This window comes from Solanum dulcamara, chromosome 8 (assembly GCF_947179165.1).
Source record: "Solanum dulcamara chromosome 8, daSolDulc1.2, whole genome shotgun sequence".
In the NCBI taxonomy this organism is placed as follows: Eukaryota; Viridiplantae; Streptophyta; class Magnoliopsida; order Solanales; family Solanaceae; genus Solanum; species Solanum dulcamara.
Window position 1 is genome coordinate 33,171,146 of NC_077244.1, and position 7,688 is coordinate 33,178,833.

General features: G+C 40.1%; 1 pseudogene; it reads left to right on the top strand.

Annotated features, from left to right (window-relative positions):
* The first annotated feature begins 820 nt into the window (after window positions 1-820).
* LOC129901789 (5S ribosomal RNA) lies at window positions 821-940 on the top strand (annotated as a pseudogene).
* The last annotated feature ends 6,748 nt before the right edge of the window (window positions 941-7,688 follow it).

The window sequence follows — 7,688 nt, forward strand, 5'->3', positions numbered from 1 at the left end:
TGTATGTCGATATCGATTATCTGTATATCATTCCTGCTGACTCTGGACTTTTAGTCAATAGTTTGCTTAATCATGTCGGGGCCATTGGAATACTGGAGTAGTAATTATTATTTTAGGCAACTTGATAAGTGATGGATAATCATTATGGCTACCTTCGAAGTTAATCTCCCGGCTTGTGATATATCTTCTAGCGTCTAATAGTGCGCTCAGTCTGTTTAGTAGCTCGAGGGAGAAATATGGTACTAAGACCTGTCTGTGCTCCTGATCTCTTCTTGGACTGATCTCAAGATGTTATCTGGGATATTAGATGAGGAAACCTCACGGAATCTTACTACTTCCTTGTGATATAACTTCACCTAGTTCTAGCGGCATAGGTGGTCTTGCTTGGAAGCAAATGAGATGATTCGTTAGCCTACTCACAATAAACCATATAGCACCCTACTCTTATAGAGTACAAAATATGTTCATAATGATGTTGATAATTTGGGAACCGTTAGCCTCGTATAGTCCTTCTCGACTCTTTTCAGAACTTTAGATGGCATTCGATCTTTTGGGTCCTGCTTTTTCGCCCTCAGAATTGGCTACCAAGTGGTGTCAGAATTCCCTCGCCCACTGGCCCATATAGCCATTCTGTGGTTTCCCTCTTATTAACTAGCTCTATGTTGAAGAGCTGTGGCATTCGAGTGCGTCGTCAATTAGCAATTAGCTAATCCTTCTTGTTTTGCTTAAGCCCTTGTTACCATTTCCTTAACGTATCTTATAATACTCTGGGTACATAATCTCATATCGTTTCTCCATCACTAGTTTAGATTAGTCCATCTCGCGCGATCACACCAGCACTAATGCATTAAGTTCCATCAGAATTTTGAAGTTAAGCGTGCTGGGGCGAGAGTAATATAGGGATGGGTGACCTCCATGGGAAGTCTTTGTGTCGCGTTTCATTGTAACATTTTCTACGAGTTGTGGGCACTCAATTAGCCCAAGACTTACCTCAGCGTTGTCCCGCGAGTCTTTATGTTTTGCCTTGTCCCTTCCTCTATTATCTTACAACCAGTATCGGTGTAGACCTTTAGTTTCGCTATCCTCTATTCACTTTGTGTTCCCCCCATTTTCTACCACAGGAGGCTTTCTATTCCTTTTCCTTTGGTTATTTATCTATCGCAACATCATATGCGACTAACTCTGTGACCAACATTTTGGCTTTTGGTCTAGCATGTTGTCATTATCCTTTGTAATGTCTCTTAAGTTGGTTGATATCCTTTCACGGTTACACTCTTCTATTTTTATACGCAACTGCCTTCTAGTGTTATGTTGTTCAGGGTCTCATCACAAACTTCTTAACGCTGCCTCATGTAGCATTCTGGCTTCTATCCAATTATTGGCAGCTTCCAGATCTTTCTAACTTGGTTCGGCCGGATGTCTTATTAAAGTTTAGACGTCCCTCTCAAATATATTCCCATATCGATTGCCTTCACCTTACTTTTGCCATTTTCTCATTAACTTCCTCCCTTTAAAGGGTACTCATACTTCCTCTATTTGTACTTGTAGTCGTTCCAATTTCAATTAGGCAGTACTAGTATTCTGATGATAACTATTCTAGGTTTTCTTGAAGTAGTGGCTTTGTCCCAACCTGTATCCTTTGTTTCTTGGGATGAATGGAAGTTTTGCCATTATTCCTTAAGTTTTCCATCCTCGTCCCCTAAGGGTTCCACTATTTTTGGGGCGAAGTTGTGTACACGCATCATTTTTTTTGTGTCTTAAGCCCCATGCTCTTACTGCGTTCTCAACACAGGCCTTTAACTTAGTCAACGCGTACTAAGTGCGTCTTACTAGTGGTTCCACTTTATCCCTGCATAATCGTATCACACTGTTCGATTCATACTTACATATCCCCCTTTTAATTCGTATTCCTGTTCAGTTCCTGACACCTCCTTGAGGTGCTTCTGTCTGAAGCTCTTTCCCCAATTAGTCGGTGGAGAACTATAAACTGTTACCGTAAACCATCTTTCAATCATTGTTAAAAGAACCAGAATCTCTTAAACATCACAGTACTTCCCTTTTAATACTTGACCTATTTGATCCCCTTCTGAATCTATCCTCGAGTTATGAAAAACTCATCTAATTTACAATTAGGAGTTGAGGGCTTGGTACTTCCAAAATGAGTGAAGCTCAATTATTGGGCATTTTACCTTTCCACAGGAGCTTCTTTTTTTTTCTACCACATAATTATGGCTGGAGATACTATTGTCTGAACTGTACCACTCAGACAGACTTTTGTTTTTCCGAGATAAATTTGCCCAAGTAAAGAGGGTATCCCTTATCGTCGACATGAGGAGTATCTCTTACAGCTTTAATTTAGCATCCCATAGGTACCCGGTATTCATTTCCAAGATATGTTATAACCTATGTTTTATTCCATTCTTCTTGTATTGGGAAAATTTCGGCAGAGTTTCCTCTACATTTCTTACTTATCCCAAAACCTGCACGCAAAAAATACCAACAATGCCTCATAGGGCCAACATATATATATATATACATGTCACAGCCGCACAGGGCTTTCAACATCGCAATAATATAAAAATACTGGACTTACCTCCTGTGTCCAACTTCAAACTGCATCCATTGCCCTTCCTGTCTGTTTCCCTTTCAGGTTTCACTTTACAGTTCAATATTAGTTCAATACCTTACCAAATGGATATCTTCCGTGCCTTTACTTTACTTACCTGCATGCTTCGTAATGTCCCATGACGTCAATTACCTCATTTTGTTGGTGTCCTCTCTCTGTTAAGATCTACGATTAGTATAAGGAATTTTCCTATGACTCGGATCTATAGCACGATCTCAAATGTCAAAGGAGGGTAATATCCTAAATGGCCTGTAGCTTCCTATTTATAGATGTGGCACGCAACGCATTGATAAACAAGACTCTACTAGACACGGTCTGCAGACACTCGCAGGACGAACTGCTATGATACCACTTTTGTCACGACCCAACCCCGTAGGCCATGACTGGAGTCTGACAGGGACCCACCGTATACATACCTATCAGCTGTGGTCATATTGAACTGTAAATAAGACAATATCATATAACACAGCCCCATTGGGCAACAATGTTTTCATAAACCTGTAGCCCTTTTCATTTGTATCATAACATGACAGGGCACGCAAGCCGACAGGGCTGCCATAACATAATAACATATATCATATATCACGTAGACCCAGCTGAATCAAACTGACATACACAACTCACATATACATGTCTGCAGACCTCTAAAAATATAAACGACAACATATGGCGGGACAGGGCCCCCACCGTACCCTTGAATGGATAAAACTATTTTTATACATCCGTGGACAGTATCAAAAACTAGGTCAGGATACAATGGAGCCTCTTCCAGCTGAGCTACATGGAATCCTAAGCCAACGGACTCCCAAAATCTGTATCTGTACCTGCGGGCATGAACGCAGCCCCCTAGGAAAGGGGGTCAGTACGACATATGTACTTAGTATGTAAAACATAACATGATACAACTGGAAGCATATCTGAAGTAGAGAAGCAGGACATAAAATGTCAAATCAGAAAACATGTACCAATAATCTGTGAATCGTAAAAACAAGCATGCTCAAATTTTCAATATAGCCGACGCTATCATGGGGTCCAGTGAATCATATATATAGTATCAGTATCAGGCCCCAGTGAATCATATGTAGTATCAGTATCAGGCCCCAGGCCATCATATGTAGTATTAGTATCAGACCCCAGGCCATCATATATAGTATCAGTATTAGGCCCTAGGCCATCATATATATACATACACATGCCGGCCCTCTAGTGAAGGACTCAGTGAACACTGCAGTGAATTGCATGAATCTGTTAACTGGCCCGGGACTCGGAGAAGAAGTGTTACAGTATACATGAGTAGAGTAGTAAGAAACCAAACACAGTTTAAATCATTATCCAATACTCAACTATATAAGAGGACTAAGTTATTGTCTAAGAATTTGAGTAACAGTATAGTCATTTTTTTTATGGGAACAGACCCTACACGAGGCTCCCACCTCTCGTGCACAGTCAGGGGTTGAGCATCACCCCCAAGCCTTAACATAAAAATAAAACAGAAAAATACAAGGAGGGGGACATAAACCTTACCTCCGATCCTATGTTGGTTCATAAGTCGGCTTGCCTATTAAGGTTGGCTAACTCATCCCCGTAGCAAAATGAGCTATCTATAACTAGAAAGCAGTAAACCTATGAGAGGACTCCTCCCGATACAAGTCGACTAAGAAAGCATAAATGAGGGAGACTCTCCACTTCCATGAGAAGACAAGAAAGTAACCTACACTAGTCCTATTCAACTATGCTACGTACCATACATAGCTAAATTGAAGAAGAACAAGTATATGAACCTTCTGTCTCGCATGGGGTGAAGAAGCTTTTGTCATCTTTGCCCTTTCTCGTCTTATCGTACCAAGTGAGTCCAGATGGAAGGATGCATCAACTTCAAGATCATGATTATAGCAGCTATGAAGGATGAAAAATAGAAAGAAGTGTAACAGTCAACAGCTTTGGAGCTGTATCAGTCAGCATCTTTGGAGTTGTTGTTGAGGATGATATGGTCCTAAGTTGCTGTATGTAGCGGATGTAAGTGGTGAAGCTATGGCTGAACTGCTGCTTGGAGATACAATTGCAATCAAAAACTAATGAGGCACAAATACTGAAGCAGTGCATCCACAATGTTGGAGATGCAGCTGGGATGTCCAAGTGCTTGACTGTATTTTGTGTCCCTAGATTGCATCTCAGCAAGTAAGTAGCATCTTGCAGTAGTAGTGTGCATGATCTTGAGGGCTTCCAGGTTGTTGTACTCCAGTGTTGATGTGATTGTAGTAGCCAGCAGAAGACAGTTTGTAATGGAGCTCTAGTTGGTTTCTTTATTACTTGCATGCATTGTAGGAGGTATCTTGCAATAGAGAGCCCCATTAAGAGTTGTAATTCTGCTGATTCCTGCAAGTCTGCAATCTCCTTGGGTGCTGCATGTTGTTGGAGGTATTGTGTATTGTGTCTTGTATCCACAAATGTTACTTGATTTAATGTATCTCCAGCTACCTGTAAATGCATAAAACCAAGCCAACCAAACAAAAAACCAATAGGCACAAACAGAAATGGAAATCCCCAAGTTGATGTGGTTAAGGTATAGTTGTTGCGGATGGACCAATTGTTGAGACTGTAGCTCCTCATGTTCTTACTGGTGTTGAAGCATTTGTACCTTCACAAAGAGACACACAACAGGGAACAAAAATCTAGAGCCCGTTTGGATTGGCTTTAAGTTGGTCAAAACTAACTTAAAGCCCCTTTTCAGCTTTTGGACGTGTTTGCCTAATGCTAACTTTAAGTCAGAAAGTTCTTAAAGTCAGTCAAAAATGAAAAGTTAGGATTTCTAACTTTTTTTTTCTAAGTGCTTAAAGTCATTTTCTTTGACCATGCAAATTACTTTTATATCCTTTATATTTTAATTAAATTCTCAAACTACCCTTTTTATTTTTTTAACCCTAAAATTCACATAATTTTCTTCATTTAAACACTTTTATCCAAACGCTCAACTGCTTATTTATAAAAATAACTTTCAGCACTTTAAAGTTCTAAAAGCACTTCATACATAAAAGTTACTTTTTTTAAGCCCATCCAAACGGGCTCATAGTACTGATGTTGCTGCTGCTATAGCCCATCTGTTGCAGGTATGTGTTGATGTTGCTTTATGTTCTAGTGAGTTGTTGTATGCTGAAGACCTTGTTCTTGGATATTTCAATTGTGTATTATACCTGCACAAGTAAAAGAACCAGAGGAAAAGTACCTCCAAGACTTCTGCACAGCAAAAACTGTGTTGTAGTTTTGAATGTCCATTGTGGGCATATAGTTTCTCCTTGTATGCTGCATGTTGTTGGATTTGTTGTGTGTTGTGTCTTGTGAACATGTCTCCAAGTGTTACATGCTTTAGTGTACCTCCAGCTATCTGCAAATGCATAGAACCAAGTTAGCAAGACCAAAAACAAACATGCACAAACCTTAAATCGGCTAACTTTTTTAAGGTCGTTCGACTAACGTCTTCGATTAATCGTTGGAGTTCAAACTTCTTGGGCTTTGAAATTACTGTATTTCCTGTTGTCCTGCAACTTTTGGAGGACTTTTCCACAAGTTGGAAGTTCCAAATTGAGACTTGCTCCATCATGAGACTTAAGTCGGCCAACTTTTTCAAGGTCGCTCGACTAATATCTCTACTTATCCATTTGAGTTGAAACTTCTTGGTCTCTACAAGAGGTGTATTTGCTGTAATCTTGCCCAATTTGGAGTTCTTTTGGTGTTGCATGATGTATTTGTTGAGTGTTGGTGGTTGCCTCTGGCTTCTGCTATTGCTGTTAGGTTGCTGCTGCTGATGATTAGTGGCATTCACTTCTGCTGATGTAATGGAGCTTTTGCAATTGATGTTGTTGAGTTGATGCAGGTCTATGGTGGGTTGTTGGTCCTTAAACATTGTTCCTGCAAAATTAAAACCAACAAGAAGGGAACTCCTAGAGTTGAATGAGCCTCCACCTGCTGTTGATGTACTGTAGTTGCTCCATGTGCTATTGTGGAGTTTTTGTATGTATGTAGATGGTAGGTGTTGCATGAATTCCAGGCTCAGCTGCTGCAACACCACCACATGGCTGAAAGTTGCATGATACCTGAACAATGAGATACCCAACAGTAAACAGAATTGGAACTTAAGCTTCCTTTTTGATGGCTGTTGAGTGTGGATCCATGTGTGTGATGTTGTGTTGCTGTATGCTCTTGAGTATTTTGATAGGTGGAAGTTCTTGTTCTTGGATGGTGCAAATGTGTAGAGTACCTGCACAAGGCTTCCACACAAGAGGGCACTCCTACTCTATCTTTTACTTCTAGCATTGTGTTATTATTTCTACTGAAGTAATAAACAAGGGAGACTCTCCCCTTACAATAGGTGATAACTAGGTGGAATAAAGAGTAAAACAAATTACAAATAGATAGTCTATTACACATTTGAGAAATAGTTCAGTCAAGAAGATAGTTTGATCTTTATTAGAGTTTTCCTTCTGAAACTTGCCATTCCTAGCTTGTCCATCTTGATATAGCCCTTTGTTTCCTGTGGTAGCTGCTGGAGGTTGTAGAAGTATTGTGTATCATTGAACCTGTGGCTGCATTTTGATAAGGTATCTGCAGGATGGTTTGCTTCTCTAAAGATATGTTTGCACTGAAAGAGTTCCAATTGTTGGACCAAAGATTGTAGCTTTGTAACATATCTGTGAATACTCCAGGGTGGTTTGAGGTCTTGTTTCAGCCACTTAGTCAATAGTTCTGAGTCAACTTCCAATATCACTCTATTATATCCATGTTGGAGACACTAATTGAGGCCAATAGCTGCTGCCTGCACCTCTGCCTGGTTATTAGTACCCATTCCCAATGGAGTAGAAAAGGCATATATTAAGTTACCATTATGATCTCTTAATATTCCCCCTGCTCCAATTTTCCCAGGGTTGTCTAATGCACTCCCATCAGTATTCAGTTTCATAATGGAAGATGGAGGTCTGATCCACATAACTTTGGTCACTCTCATGTCTTGTTGGCACTATTCTATCATAGGAACCAGTTCCTTCCAGCTCTGAGGCCACTTAATGTA